This window comes from Phyllobates terribilis, unplaced genomic scaffold (assembly GCF_046119375.1).
Source record: "Phyllobates terribilis strain yellow unplaced genomic scaffold, ASM4611937v1 Scaffold_11__3_contigs__length_659146591, whole genome shotgun sequence".
Taxonomy (NCBI): domain Eukaryota; kingdom Metazoa; phylum Chordata; class Amphibia; order Anura; family Dendrobatidae; genus Phyllobates; species Phyllobates terribilis.
The window spans coordinates 236917857-236935422 of record NW_027362771.1 but is presented as its reverse complement, the minus strand read 5'-3'; positions in this window follow the sequence as shown (position 1 = coordinate 236935422).

Here is a 17566-nt window from a genome sequence, read left to right as displayed (position 1 = left end):
GAAGACCACCCCGAAGAAGACCAAGAAGATGACCCTGAAGAAGTTGACCAAGAGGACAAAGAAGAAGAAGACAACCACCAAGATACAGAAGAACAAGAGACAGAAAACCAAGAAGCTGCAGAACAAAAAGCGGAAGAACATTAAGCATAAGACTAAAAATCAGAGCAAAAGATAATATCTAAATTATAAGCACAAGATGACTAAGCAGTGTATGGAGTCCGTTCCTCCTCGTGGTGCCCCTGGAAAAGACCTGCTGCTGCAGGCCAAACTGAACGCGGACAAATCCTGTTGTAAATCTTTTGTGACGGGCAGAACGAAAGGTGTAATGTTCAAACTTTTAAAGATAACAACTACAGGAATGCCTGTCACAAATAAGAATATGATGAAGAAGAAAAATATGAAGAAGATGAAGAAGTAGAATATGAAGAAGAATAATAGTTGAATAAGAAGAATATGAAGAATGTAAAAAAAGAATAATACGAAGAAGGTGAAGAAGAAGAAGATGAAGAAGGTGAAGAAGAAGTTGATGAAAAAGATACTGATGCTGAGGATGATGAAGGAGAAAGTGTGGGAGAAGTAAAAAAGAAGGTGAAGAGCATGGAAGTAGTGAAACATAAATATCTGACAAAATATAAAAATACTTAACATAGTCAATATTTCCGTAACTCAGAACGTCTTAAAAAAAATATTAATTCCTTCTATTCCATTTGATTGGGCTAAACCTCTATGCCTTTATTGTCTCCCCCACCTCCCCCAATACATTCTACATTATTCTTAGTTGTTTTCCTTCATGAAGAATTAACCTACAAGGAAAGAAAGGGTTTATTTTCATTCCGATATTTCTGTCCCATTGACTTGCATTGGTTTCCGGTATCGGAATCGGTGATATCCGATACTTTTTGGGTATCGGTCCGATCCAATCCGATCCGATATTTCCCGATATCGGAAGGTATCGCTCAACACTACTCATGATTAAAAAGGGTCTGTGGTATAAAATTTTCATTTACACAGACATGACATACTATTAGTTGCCTTATGTGTAACATACTCTTCATACTTCAGAAGATATTTTTATTCATTTGATACTTGACTGAGACATTTTTATACTAAAACGTACAACAACATACATATAACATCAATATTTCCTGTTCCCATACATATTTCTAATTTAGAATATTTTTAATGCTTAAAGTGTTAACAATAAAGTGCATCTTGCAGCTTAACAGAAAGTCAAGTTGTTGATAGACAACACAGAGTATGATATACATTACCATAACACCTACAGGAGCTTTTATGACATCCGATTCTAAATCCATAAGCATTAATGGTACCTCCTCTGCAACTATAATACCTTCCACTCTTCGGGGTACACTTACTACAAGATTTTGCAGGGTATCGGTCGGAATTTTTGCCCATTCATCCAAAAAGAGCTTTTTGCGAGATCAGACCTTTATGTAAGACATTGGGGCCTGGCTTGGGTTCCCAGTTCTAGTTCATCCCAAAAGTGTTCAATAGGGTTGAGGTCAGGGCTTTGTGTGGGCCAAGTCAAGTTCTCCCAGACCAAATTCATGCCTTTATGGACCTTGCTTTTTGCACTGAGGCACAGTCGTGCTGGAACAGAACAGGGCCGTCACCAAACTGTTCCCACAAAGTTGGAAGCCTACAACTGTTCAAAATATCTTTGTAACTACCCTCTGCTAAATTGTATTTCTAAATTGTACAACCCATTTAATGGTTATTAATTATTTTACCAACAGCATATTATTTCATTAATTAGTAAATCTGTGTGAATAAACCTTTTTTTTGCCCAAATAGACCTTCAACAGCCTAAAAGCACCATTTTATGGATCTATACAACATGCATCCACAATATAGACCAGCACATAAGCTCTAAAACTTCTATTCATTCTTATTTAGCATTTGCTGGTACATCTTCTCAATCATGGGGGCCGTATACACTTGAAATTCCGGGGCTTGATTATTATTGTTCAGTACTTCTGGAATGACAGGTGAGTTTTTGGTGTGAATTTATAGGAACCTGGTGTAATTTTCCAGCAAATTAGCAACTAATGACTTTTTTTTTCACATGTGCCTTAAATGCCTTAAAGCCATTCTCCTGCAATATTTATGGACAAAGGCAGTACTAAAATGCTGCCATTTTGTTCCCACGATACTCACAAAGAGCAAGAATTTATTCCTGTGTATAGCTAGCTGACTTTATTGCCTTTTTCTTTCTATATTACTGTAATTAAATGAAAACATTTGTACTGGTGATGAGTTACCTAATTAACCATAAAGAATAAATGGCAATTGTGTTAATGAAATGATTTTATTGAGGTGTTTAGTTCAGTGGCAGAAATGTCTTCCAGGTTTTAACCTCTATTTTCAGGTCTGATAAGAAGCCATAGCCTATAAATTACAAAGAGATTCTAACATATTCTGTTAGATACAGAATCGTTCCCAAAATATCCTACAATTCATGCGTGTGAACAGACATACATTATGTGATTATCTTTGTACAGTTGGAATGAGTTATGCACATCCCATCTGCATTTCCAGCTACACTGACACCTTTATTGTATGTAATATACAGTTTATGCATATATAAGTAACCAATTATATACCATATGGGCTTCATGATTTTCAGGAATCAAATGGTAAATCATTTCATTTTCACATGTGCTGCTATAAGCTCTGCTTTTTTTCAGCAGATAGAAATTGTGAATGCGCATACAGAACACAGGAAAATTAAATTGTGGAATAGATTTATCAAGTGTCTGTAATTTTTGGGTCAATATATGTAAGATGGCAAAAAGAAAAACTGTATAGCACATAATGGGAGATGTTAAAGGGAACCTGTCACCAGATTTTCCCAAAAAACGGTCGCCACTTTTAATGCCTCTTTTACAGCACTCTAGTATGCTGTATGTAAGTCCCCAATCCCCTCTGCATGGTACAAAAAATAACTTTTCTAATACCCCCATACGGAGCAGTCCAGATTCGTCATCCACATGATGAAGGGCAGGAGGACAGAGGAGGCGCCCGATCAAGACCATCACCCATCAGACCAGACCATGCTGTGTGGGGGTATAATAGAAATAATATTTTGTTCTATGCAGAAGGGATTGGGGACTTACATACAGCTTACTAGAATGCTGTAAAAGAGGCCTTAAAGGTGGTGGCCGTACTTTGTATTGGGAAAACCTGGTGACACGTTCCCTCTAATAAATGCAATTAGGCCTTTTTTTTCTAGTGCAATGGAAAAGAATAAGGTGCTCAGACTGAATACCATATTTTTGAGTCCCCAGGCAATTTTTCTGACACTTGTACTGGAAGAAGGGTCCGATATGCATACTGTGGGAATTTTTCACCAAAATAAATTGTTTCATCAACAATTTGAGTAAGGCAAAAGGGACCATTTTATCAATTGAAATAAGACAGAAATTTGATTCAAAATTTAAAGGGGTTGTCCACTACTTTATAAGTTTCTTTCATGTAAACTAACTGCCATAGATAAGCACTTTTGCAAATACCCTGCATTACCAAATTGTTTTGTAAACTGAGCTGCTTTTTTGATCACATGATCTCTTTCTGGAAATCCTCTGACTTCCTGTGATGTCACATCAATTTCTCCCTGATTTCTTGGCTCTGCCACCTTGTGTGACATCAGTCATGTGACTTTCATGGTGGGTGGGTGGCACTGTATTCAGTAGAGCTCACTCACTGATCCTGTGTATGCGACTGCAAACATAGGTCTCCTATTTCTATGCACATGTCTCCCTCCAGAGCTCTCCCTTGTATCTGTATGTATACAGCTGAGTACATAAATTTGTACACACACCCTATATATATATATATATATATATATATATATATATATATATATATATATACACCCAGCTGTATAACATTAAATACATACATACAGTACAGACCAAAAGTTTGGACACACCTTCTCATTTAAAGATTTTTCTGTATTTTCATGACTATGAAAATTGTACATTCACACTGAAGGCATCAAAACTATGAATTAACACATGTGGAATTATATACTTAACAAAAAAGTGTGAAACAACTGAAAATATGTCTTATATTCTAGGTTCTTCAAAGTAGCCACCTTTTGCTTTGATGACTGCTTTGCACACTCTTGGCATTCTCTTGATAAGCTTCAATAGGTAGTCACCGGAAATGGTTTTGCAACAATCTTGAAGGAGTTCCCAGAGATGCTTAGCACTTGTTGGCTCTTTTGCCTTCACTCTGCAGTCCAGCTCACCCCAAGCCATCTCGATTGGGTTCAGGTCTTGTGACTGTGGAGGCCAGGTCATCTGGCGTAGCACCCCATCACTCTCCTTCTTGGTCAAATAGCCCTTACACAGCCTGGAGGTGTGTTTGGGGTCATTATCCTGTTGAAAAATAAATGATGGTCCAACTAAGCGCAAACCGGATGGAATAGCATGCTGTTGCAAGATGCTGTGGTAGCCATGCTGGTTCAGTATGCCTTCAATTTTGAATAAATCCCCAACAGTGTCACCAGCAAAGCACCCCCACACCATCACACCTCCTCCTCCATGCTTCACGGTGGGAACCAGGCATGTAGAGTCCATCCGTTCACCTTTTCTGCGTCGCACAAAGACACGGTGGTTGGAACCAAAGATCTCAAATTTGGACTCATGAGATCAAAGCACAGATTTCCACTGGTCTAATGTCCATTCCTTGTGTTCTTTAGCCCAAACAAGTCTCTTCTGCTTGTTGCCTGTCCTTATCAGTGGTTTCCTAGCAGCTATTTTACCATGAAGGCCTGCTGCACAAAGTCTCCTCTTAACAGTTGTTGAAGAGATGTGTCTGCTGCTAGAACTCTGTGTGGCATTAAGCTGGTCTCTCATCTGAGCTGCTGTTAACCTGCGATTTCTGAGGCTGGTGACTCGAATAAACTTATCCTCAGAAGTAGAGGTGACTCTTGGTCTTCCTTTCCTGGGGTGGTCCTCATGTGAGCCAGTTTCTTTGTAATGCTTGATGGTTTTTGCAACTGCACTTTGGGACACTTTCAAAGTTTTCCCAATTTTTCGGACTGACTGACCTTCATTTCTTAAAGTAATGATGGCCACTCGTTTTTCTTTACTTAGCTGCTTTTTTCTTGCCATAATACAAATTCTAACAGTCTATTCAGTAGGACTATCAGCTGTGTATCCACCTGACTTCTGCACAACACAACTGATGGTCCCAACCCCATTTATAAGGCAAGAAATCCCACTTATTAAACCTGACAGGGCACACCTGTGAAGTGAAAACCATTTCCGGTGACTACCTCTTGAAGCTCATCAAGAGAATGCCAAGAGTGTGCAAAGCAGTCATCAAAGCAAAAGGTGGCTACTTTGAAGAACCTAGAATATAAGACATATTTTCAGTTGTTTCACACTTTTTTGTTAAGTATATAATTCCACATGTGTTAATTCATAGTTTTGATGCCTTCAGTGTGAATGTACAATTTACAAAGTCATGAAAATACAGAAAAATCTTTAAATGAGAAGGTGTGTCCAAACTTTTGGTCTGTACTGTACATTTCTCTCTCCATATCCATCCACCCTCACACCCATCCTACTACAGTAGAGCATGATTAATCGGTGAGGAATAGTAGGATAAAATCGTTATTGCCAGGGATGCTGCTCTGGTGCTTTGTGATAGTTCTACACACTGTATCAGTGACTTGCCTGCAGCTGTTTCCTGGACGAGACATTATGCCGAATCTGTGTGTGAAGCTGAGGAAGAGTGGGAGGGGTTTAGATAGATTTACAGGTGGTGTGCTCACTGCTGGTTTATAGTCCAGCTCAAGGGCTGATGGGTAATGTAGTCGAAAGGGAGCAGAGGATTCTAAAGATGAAGTGATGGCTGTGACAGCTGGTGCCAGGGTACAGGAAGTGAAACAGAGACATAAAACAACATGAAAATTGATATAAAAGGTACATGGGGATCTTTAGGGGCATTATCCTTGGACATTTCTGGAAAAAACTATAATTGAGTTAAATTCGCCGGAACCTTTGTATTTCAGGAAATATCACATGAATTCAATCAGCGTGGTGAATCGGTTCAATCATCTCTAGACCTTTCTGATGAACATTTACATATGTGGTGCCTAGTTTGTCAGTCTTTAACCCCTTCATGGTAATTTTCCATTCTTTCATTTTTTCCTTCTTTTCTTCCAAAAGCCATAACTCTTTTATTTTTCTGTCCACATAACCATATGAGGGCTTGTTTTCTTCAGGACAAGTTGTACTTTTGAATGACACCATTTATTTTTATCATGTGATGTACTGGAAAGCAGGAAAAAAATTTCAAATGCATTGAAATTGCAAAGAAGTGCAATTTCACAATTTTTCTTTACCATGTTCACTATAGGGTAAAATTGACCAGGCAATATTATTCTCCAGGTCAGTACAATGACACTGATAAACATGTATAGGTTTTTTTTTTATTAAGTGGTAAAAAAAAATTCAGAAATTTATAAAAAAAATTTTTTTTGCTTGTGTCACCATTTTCCAAGACCCATAACGGTTTAAATTTTCAGGATATGGGGCTGTGTGAGGGTTTATTTTTTGCCCTCTCAGTGGATGTTATTGGTGATACCATTTTGTGGTAGATACGATATTTTGATAGTCTCTCATTGCATTTTATTGCGATGTTGCGGCTGCCAAAAAAGCTGCTACGTATAGTGAAAACCATGATCTATTATGAATGCCAGCTACAGTCTGGCTTTCATAGGAGAATCGTCATGACAAGCACAGGAGTCTTCAGCAGAACCCCAGCTGTTATGGCAACCCATCGTTGCTCTGCGATCCTGTCTGGGCGTGCTGCGTGCCCCTTCGGTGCGTGTTAAATGCCACTGTCAGAGATTACACATAACTCAATCTATGGACATCTATGGTTTGATTACTTTGCCTATGTAGATTGGTTGGGTTGTTACCGACATCTGGTGAGAATTTCGTGCAATAGCGCCTTTAGAAGTATATTTACCGTATTTTTGGGACTATAAGATGCACCTTTTTCCTTCAAAATTTTGGAGGAAATTGAGGGGTGCATCTTATGTCTTATAGTCCGATCATATGCTGTGACTTTGGGTGGTGGGGGGGCAGGGGGGTAGCGGCAGCGAGGGATGAGCCGGGCACAGGAGGCAGCAGCCGCCTGCTGCAGCCTACACTATGCCCACTACTAAAGAAAATGAATATTCACTGCTCCCCACACCCATGGGCGTTGGGAGCAGTGAATATTCATTTTCCTTAATAGCCGGCACACTGTGCCTGCAGCATGGCTCCTGGTAAGTAAAGCACCCTTCATCCCTGTATGTATGGCCCCCTTATCCCTCATCCGGGTATGTATGGCCCCCCTCGTCCCTCTTCCTGGTATGTATGGCACCCTTCATCCCTGTATGTATGGCCCCCCTGATCTCCATCGCGCTGCACAGAAAAAAAACAATCATACTCGCCTCCTCTCTCCTCCAGCGCTGTGTCCAGCTCTGTGCCGAAATAGTCACTGCTCCCCACACCGGGACTGCATGCGTGGGGAGCAGTGACCATTCATTCTCCCTAATAGAGCGCATACTGTAGCCGCAGCGCGGCTCCTGCTGTGCTTGGCTGTCAGCGTGCCCGCTATTAAAGTCCATGAATATTCACCACTCCCTGTGCAACGCGACCCGGATCAGGGGGGCCATACATACAAGGATGAGGGGGGCCATACATACAGGGATGAGGCATGAGGGGGGTCATACATACAGGGATGAAGGGTGCCATACATACCAGGATGAGGGGGGCCATACATACAGGGATGAAGGCTGCCATACATACCAGGATGAGAGGGGTCATACATACAGGGATGAAGAGTGCAATACATACCACAAAGAGGAATGAAGGTGCCATACATATCAGGAAGAGGGATGAAGGTGCCATACATACCAGGATGGGTGTAAGGGGGGGGGGCATACATACCAGGATAAAGGATGCCATACATACCAGGAAGAGGGATGAGGGGGGTCATGCATACCAGGATGGGGGATTGGGGTGCCATGCATATCAGGATGGGGATGAGGGCCACGTATAGCAGGAAGGAGGGGGCCATATATACCAGGATGGGGTATATTTACAGAATTGGGGGACATTACCCCTATAACAGTGTCAGCAGCAGACCCCCTCCCCCTTAACAGGGCATCATGACTACATTTTTTGCTTAATTTTTTTTTCTATTTTCATCCTCTAAAACCTAGGTGCGTCTTATGGTCCGGTGCATCTTATAGTCCGGTGCATCTTATAGTCCGAAAAATACGGTACTTATAAAATTGGTGACGTGTTCAATACTTATTTCACCCGCTGTATATAACGTTTCTTATTTTCATGTAAACTATTGATTTATATAAATATTAAATAAAAAATGAATTAATTAATTAAAATGATGTTTACTCCTTAAAACTATTAATTCCCGTCTCTGTTGATCTCTTCACTACAACAGTCTCTTAAGCCTGATATGAAATGTGTGCATTTCCCAAGTTAAATGATTTGGACATTAGATAGACAAAAATAGACAGGCAGACACAAATGGGCATACAGGCAGATACAGTTATATGAAAAAGTTTGGGCACCCCTATTAATCTTAAGCTTAATGTTTTATAAAAATTGGTGTTTTTTCAACAACTATTTCAGTTTGATACATGTAATAACTGTTGGACACAGTAATGTTTCTGCCTTGAAATGAGGTTTATTGTACTAACAGAAAATGTGCAATCTGCATTCAAACAAAATTTGACAGGTGCATAAATATGGGCACCTCACCAGAAAAGTGACATTAATATTTAGTAGATCCTCCTTTTGCAAAAATAACAGCCTCTAGTCGCTTCCTGTAGCTTTTAATGATTTCCTGGATCCTGGATGAAGGTATTTTTGACCATTCCTCTTTACCAAACAATTCCAGTTCAGTTAAGTTTGTTGGTCGCCGAGCATGGACAGGCCTCTTCAAATGATCCCACAGATGTTCAATGATATTCAGGTCTGGGGACTGGGATGGCCATTTCAGAACATTGTAATTGTTCCTCTGCATGAATGCCTGAGTAGATTTGGAGCAGTGTTTTGGTTCATTGCATTGCTGAAAGATCCATCCCCTGCGTAACTTCAACTTTGTCACTGATTCTTGAACATTATTGTCAAGAATCTGCTGATACTGAGTGGAATCCATGCGTCCCTCTACTTTAACAAGATTCCCGATGCCGGCATTGGCCACACAGCCCCAAAGCATGATGGAACCTCCACCAAATTTTACTGTGGGTAGCAAGTGTTTTTCTTGGAATGCTGTGTTTTTTTGCCGCCATGCATAACGCCTTTTTGTATGACCAAACAACTCAATCTTGGTTTCATCAGTCCACAGGACCTTCTTCCAAAAAGAAATTGGCTTCTCCAAATGTGCTTTTGCATACCTCAGCCGACTCTGTTTGTGGCGTGCTTGCAGAAACGGCTTCTTTCGCATCACTCTCCCATACAGCTTCTCCTTGTGCAAAGTGCGTTGGATAGTTGACCGATGCACAGTGACAACATCTGCAGCAAGTTGATGCTGCAGCTCTCTGGAGGTGGTCTGAGGATTGTCCTTGACTGATCTCACCATTCTCCTTCTCTGCCTTTCTGATATTTTTCTTGGCCTGCCACTTCTGGCCTTAACAAGAACTGTCCCTGTGTTCTTCCATTTCCTTATTATGTTCCTCACAGTGGAAACTGACAGGTTAAATCTCTGAGACAGCTTTTTGTATCCTTCCCCTGAACAACTATGTTGAATAATCTTTGTTTTCAGATCATTTGACAGTTGTTTTGAGGAGCCCATGATGCCACTCTTCAGAGGAGATTCAAACAGGAGAACAACTTGCAAGTGGCCACTTTAAGTAGCTTTTCTCATTATTGCATACACCTGGCTATGAAGTTCAAAGCTCAATGAGGTTACAAAACCAAAAAAAGTGCTTTAGTAAGTCAGAAAAAAGTAGGTAGGAGTATTTAAAACAAGAAAATGATAAGGGTGCCCATACTTATGCACCTGTCAAATTTTGTTTGAATGCAGATTGCACATTTTCTGTTAGTACAATAAACCTCATTTCAAGGCAGAAACATTACTGTGTCCAACAGTTATTACATATATCAAACTGAAATAGCTGTTGCAAAACCACCAATTTTTATAAAACATTAAGCTTAATATTAATAGGGGTGCCCAAACTTTTTCATATAACTGTAGATAGATAGATAAAGCAAAATTAAATTAGCCAGCACTCCAAACTATGCAAAGAAAAAAGTGGACTTTAATTAGTCCATGTGGCAACGATTCAGTTCGCAGAAACTTTCTCAAACATTGCTACATGGACAAGGGCTAATTAAAGTTCACCTTTTTTCTTTGCATATTTTTGGACTGCTGCCTCCTTATATACTACAACTGAATTTTTGTTTGTGAGGACTTCCACCCACATTTTCCTTTTTATTCTGGTGTTCCACCATTTTTTCGATGGATGGATGGATAGATAGATAGATAGATAGATAGACAGATAGATAGATAGATAGATAGATAGATAGAAGTTAGAATTCTCATTTTTTGGTTTTAGGTTAGGTTTCCTTCAACAGTATTTTCATCAAAGCTTTTGTTTTAGTATGTGAGATGCAAATGTAATTTATTGTTCAAAAAAACACAATAATACATTATAGGTGAAAAGTGGTCCAACAAAACAAACATCCCTACTATTAATTTGTGTCCAGTACTTGATTTATCCAGAGTGAGGATGACCAATTCATGTTCTGCAAAAATCATTTATTAGTTAGCAAACTTGAAATCCAAAAATATGTTTGGATTTTCTCTGTCCCAGCACACATATTTTTTTATTGAAAGGCATGGAATCTTGCACATTGGCATAATAATTAAAATTTGGATAGACTCCCACTATTTGGGCCAGCTGTTTATGGGAATTTGCGAGCAAAATGCTTTTTGATTTCCAAAACAAATAAAGCCTCTTCGTCACACATGAAGCATACACTAAAGGGAGCATTCATAACTGCTGCTGGGTCCTACACTCCCTATCTACAGGTCTCCCACTTGACCTCAATATAATTCATGTTACTGAGTCCAACCTTGTCCAACTCCAGAGCAATCCCAAAAAACTTTTAGTAACATTTTTTTTTTTAGTAATTAAATCTGATTGGGAAGTAAATTAATTCCTTTATACCTTCCCTTTTCTATGACAGATCTAAAAGTCAAAATACTAAAAGGTCATTTTAAGGGTGACAGAGAAAATTTGGGAATTCAAACTGATGGATGTTCAATTCCTTGACAATAGAGCTCAATTTAACACCTGGATTTATGACTCACTACATGGATATCATTCACACCTCCACCAGATGGACTCCAGATAATTAAACATTCCCACCGCCTCTCCATTTGTAAGGAAAAACCCTAATTTGATTTCCTTGGTTTATCATTAAGGGGAGTCACCCCTTACACCTCATGAACAAATGTCCTGCTGTAATATCTCTTAAATGTGTGTGCTTTTGTCTTATGAATTCATTTGTAAACCTGCCTGAAGAAGGGGCCCATGTGCTCTGAGAGCTTGCAAATATATATTTTTTCTGGTTAGCCAATACAGGTATCACTCCGGGAATACTTTTGTAATTTTTGGGCATAAAAGTATTTACATCGATTTTTCTGGGTAACACGGTATCACAATATAATTTTGTATTGTACATCATTTCCTTCCATTTTATATTTCCAAAAATTACCAATAAACAAAAAATACTGTCTAGTTTTGCAAGTGGTGCTTCATTCTCCCAAATCTGCACTGCACCTTATTTTCTATACACATCTGAAAACCTCACTTTACTCATTTAATTTTAGCTTATCATTTAATACATTGGCCAAAAAAGAAAAAAAAAAAATTTTATATTACCTGACATACTTTTTGTAAAAATCTATTTTTTGCCTAGTCTAGCCTAATTTGCCTTCAAACAAAATTATATGTCTTCTAATAAAAGGTGCACAAGAGGATTTTCACTAAACTGTGCATAACTGAACTTTGGCATCAGTATTGGTCCCATGCAAAATAATAGAATCTATTAATGGATCCACCATGATAATTTTTTAATATTACATAACACTAGAAATTATGGAAAAATAAAACGGGCGCAGATGGTGCCGTTACCAAATGACAAATAATAATATATGCAGATAAGTTGCTCACCTCGTAGAGTTGTGTTACTGCACAACACATGTAGGCGCTTGTGTAGAGAGCTGCAGACAACACCAGCCAAAATCAGGGTTCCAAGGTACATCAACAGGTGGATATGGCAGAAGAAAGGTGTATAGATTTCCGCGCTCCTCCATATGAAAAGATGATCCGGTGATCAAAGGGTTAACCCTTTGATTACCGGACCGCGGATATCTATACATCTTTCTTCTGCCATATCCACCTGTTGATATGACACTAGAAATGGATTAACCATGAGGAAGCGGCGATAGAAGCAGGGTGAGTGACAGCAGTGCCGCCTCCTTAAGATGATTCATTTCAGGGAGGTGATATAAGTTGTCGGGCAGTGATACTGTAGCTTAAATTGCCTCTATCACTGCTCCTTATTTTAGTGAATGAGGCAACAAGCATAGAAATTGTGGAGCGGCGGGGACAGACGCTATGGGGTAGCGGGCACTAAAGATGTGTTGACAGAAGTAGTGTGGCAGTGTTGAAAGAAGCTGCTGTCAGTTCTCCTTATCTCCGTCACCATGACTGATTCCAGGGGGTGGGGGGGCAATGGTGAAGCTGTGGCAAGTGATCACAGCGCCACCTCCTGATGATGTCTTGTTGATGTCTTGTTTCATAGGGGGCGATAAAAGTGATTCCAGGCTCATCCTCTTGAAGGCGTCCTGTTTGAGACTTCCCTCAAATGGAACGTCAGAGGAAGAAAAAGTGAAAAAATAACACAGTTCTAGGGATTAACTGTATACGAAGTATAGTAGGGAATTTTAAAATCAAGTAAATTACAAAACTGGTTAGGGCTTAAAAATAGATTTTTAGAAAGGGCACTATATCTATCAGACAAACCATTTAAGGCTACTTGCTTCATTTCCTTACTGACACTGGAAAAATAAAGGTTGGAAACTAATAAGATAACTACCCCATTTTGTCTACATTGGTTTCACTACATAACACATCAGTTATTCTTTCCATCTTGTGGATTGTTGAAACCCTACCTTTGAAAGGTAGATTCTGAGATAGTAGAGAAATATCTAGAGTTGCCTTCCAAACGAAGACTTATGTAAAATGAAAAGCTAATAGAATCATTTTTGGAATAATTGAATTATTGGAGAAAGAGAAATAAGAAAGTAGAGAGAGAAAAATAAGGAACATATTACTGTAAAAATATTTACTTAGGGCACATGATGCCAACCAGGCATTAGCAGGAGCATTGGACAATCTTGTAAAATCCTAAACTAAAGCAGCCTAAAATATGCCATTATTTAAGTCACCAATAAATTCACATTTTATTTCTGGGATGAGACTCAAAATTAAACAGGCCAGAAATTTAGTAATAAGAAAAACTCAGCATTGACATTTAGTGGGTATTTGGGAGGTGCATTTGAATTTTATTTGTGTGGTGTGATAAAAATGTAGTTAGTTCTGAGTCACACTGAAATATTTTGAGATACATAAAGGGCAGTTGTTGGTGGTTGCACCCCTTATTGAAGGCAATTTTTCTTATGTTTGGATGGGATTAGTCTCACACCCACAAAGCTGACATAGATTCTCAGTGTTATGTCCATAGTAAGCTCATAGAAATAAGTAGACTGCTATCCTCGTATACACCGTGGACTGAAGAAATTCCAATGATTCCATGGCCATTCTTAAATACCTGGCTAGACTGGTTTAGATTGTGAATTCCCAGGTGTAAAATGTAATCCTAGTGGCTACTGTTTAATTGTTTCTTTGTAAATATCCTATCTTCCTTAACATGAGACTGGATGGATTAGACAAGGGATATGCTCAGGCAAAAGATGATCAGTCATTGACACAGTTCACCCCTCTCTCTGCCTGCACCCCGGTAGTCGCTCCCTCCCTGCACTCAATTGTATTCATGTCTATAAGACGCGCATACAATTGATGTCAGCGCTACACGGGACAGGAGCAGAGGAGATGTAATCAGCCCCCTGCTCTACCAGGAGCTCCAACAGAATGCAGGTCACTTCCGACTTGCACCCTGTTGGTGACAGCACACGCAGGCGATGTTGAATGGAGTGGTGCAGTGAAGCCATCGCGCCATCCAGCGCCCACTGCTGTACCACAGAGAAAAAGAGATGGAGGCAGCGCTGAATGGGGTGCCTGGATTAGGTGAACATAAGCTTTTATTTTGCTACTGAATGGGGGCTATCAAAAGAGGAGCTAGCTGTGATGGACATTACACTGGGGGCTAACTGTGGAAGACCTTATACTGGAGGCTAACTGTGGGGGGACATTATACCTTGGCTGTGGGGACATCATAACATATAGGAGGCAGTGGGGCTTCATATTATATAGCGGGCTGCAAGGGGAATCATACTGCATAGGGGTGTAGGGGACATAATACTGGGGACTGTGGAGACATCATACTATAAAGGGGGCTGTAGGGGACATACTGGGGTCTTGGTGACGATACTGTATTGGGGGCTGTTGGGGACCTTATATTTGGAGCTATGGTGACCAATCTGCATAGGATGCTGTGGGGAACATTATAATGCATAGGGGGCTGTGGTGATCATATTGTATAGGAGGCAGTGGTAGACATCATATTGTATATTGGGGGGGATGTGGTGGATATCATACTGTGTGAAGTGCTGTGGGTGCCATTTGTACTGTATATAAGAGCCTGTGGGGACCATTACACTGTATCAGTGACTGGTGGGCCATAATACTGTATGGAGTGCTGTGGGGGCCATCATACTATGTATGGGGGGCTGCGGTAGTTACCATACTATATAGTGGGGGGCTGTGGTGGACATCATACTCTGTAGAGGAACAGTGTGAGGAAGGGGTACAGTTTGGAGAGGGCAGGGTGGTGGGCAGTATAAGGGCATACTGTGAAGAGGGGGCATAGAATTGATATGAAGAGGGGTAGTGTTAAATGGGGACAGAGTATGGAAAGAGGTTAGTATAGTGGGCAGACACTGTGGAGATATACTGTAGAGAGTGTAAAGGAAAACAATGGAAAGGGGACAGCCATGGTGTAGGCCATGGTTCAAAAGGGTGGAAAGTGTGGCAGTTATAGTTGATTATGGCAGACAGAGAGGTGGTTAAAGCTCATTAAGGTGGACAGTGTGGAAGCCATATACCGTAGAAGGCTTATTTAGATCATAGTATGGACAGATATTTTTATCAACTTCAGTAACAAAAAATCAGATGAGTGAATCAAGGGAATAAAGTATAAACAAGTGTAAAAAACCCTTTAAAAATCATAAATTTGTATTCTAATATATTAAAACGCATCCAAACAAAGATACCCATGTGCAAAGAGGGTTAATACAGTCAATAACTGTATAGATCACTTCAAAATCAACTGGATCAGAACAAATGCAGTTATTTATCCAGGAGGAGAAACACTCATATTAACTTAAATTCATATAAAGAGTTATTCTTGTGACAAGAATATCAAGTAGTTTGCAATTCTTATCTTAGTTAGACAGCTCAAAAAGGAACCCCAAATCACCCAAATATCTGCAAAAGGTATGTGCCAGTAGATTCCCCCAGTATAAGTCTGATGGATCCTGATAGTGCGTCATATCATCAATATTTCTGATAGGGAATTCCCAACAAATATGGTTGTTGTTATAATCATATACCGAAAAATATACTCTCCCTTTAAGCACATAGATTCAATGATTTCATAATTTCTATTGTGTTTAAAAGGAAAACAGGAAGATTAATATGAAGTTGATATTATAGATAGTAATAGAAGATGATATATTAGCTATCACCAACTGATACATACAGTATATAGTGAGTATCAACAGTCCATATAAATGATGATGCATCAGATGATTTATCTTTGCTGATATTAATCACTGCTGATATATTTGTGGGTACACATATACAAATAAATAGCCCCCGGTCATCTCACAAATGGCAGCCTGTGTTTTCCCTAGGATGGACACTTGGCTGTTCCTGCCTAGCAGCGGGGGTTTGCACCATAGTATAATGAGATTTGGCGCCCCCCCTCCATGGCGCCGCACCCTCTCTTTCCCTATTAGGCCCTGCTAGATAATTTACAATACACACTAGTCTAGACAGAGTTCATCCTAGTCTAGGAAGGGTATATGTGAGCTGGCAACTAGTGATGAGCGAGTATGTTCGGTTACCCCTTTTGGCGAGTATGCTCTGGCGAGTACCGAGTATCTTCAGCGTACTCGGTGATATGGTTGAATCACTCCCGTGTGCATGACTTGCGACTGTTTGACAACTTTAATATATCTGAGGAATGCGAAAGAAACAAGCATTCCTCACATGTATTAAAGCTGTCAAACAGTCGCAAATCATGCACACGGGAGTGATTCAAACATGTCACCGAGTATGCTGAAGATACTCGCCCGAGCATACTCGCCGAAAGGGGTAACCGAACATACTCGCTCATCACTACTGGCAACCCATACTAAGCCACTGAATGTACCCATCACATAATGTAATTTATTTAACTGGTGACAAAAAAAAAATCAAATTCTTAATGTGTTTGTCACAAAGTTCTACAAATAAAAAGTAAAATTCCCTTAAGACAACAGTTAATGGTAAAGTCAGCTTGTTCCTCTGGATATATGTGATTAGACATGACATTGGAATTCTGCAAATTCTCAGTAATACTAAGAAAACTGCTCACAAATACAAACATCCTATCTAAGAATAGATCAAGTGGACTTGGCAGAAACGGAGCCATTGATGCTAACAGTGTGTGACAGGAAACAAGGCCATGTGATCTGCATGTTTTGTAGCTCAAGTTCTTGTGTAAGATTACAACAACACATTCTTCCAAAACCGCTCTCTGAGATCCTAACATCCGAACAAAAGGCAGTATTGAAGCTGCCAGTGCTGACAATCTTACCACTGTTTCCCCTCTGAATAATTATGCAGAGTAGCTTCATTACGGATGTGCCGTAAATTAGCTTTATTGTCCATTATGCAAAAATATTTGTTTTGGATACTAATGGAAGGCCCTAGAAATAGATGACAGAATAACTTCATTAGTTTTGTTTCATGACATCAAATATTTTATGTTTGTCCCCCTTTCAGTTTTTGTTCACTGTACATATAATTTTCTGCCAATTTGAGAACTAAATGTCTTTGCCAGAAGAAGGCAAAAAAGATTCATGGTCTGAAAATGTTCAAATATGAGAAAATAGCTTAAATATTAGGTATAGCATGAGCTTTAGGATTAAATTAGGGAATGTCTACAATTAGGGAATGTCTTTAAATGTATTCATGTCTACATTTAAACAACTCTGGTGTATTCATTGTGTGATAAAAAGTTATGAAGCTTTCTAATATATTTTATAGATATAT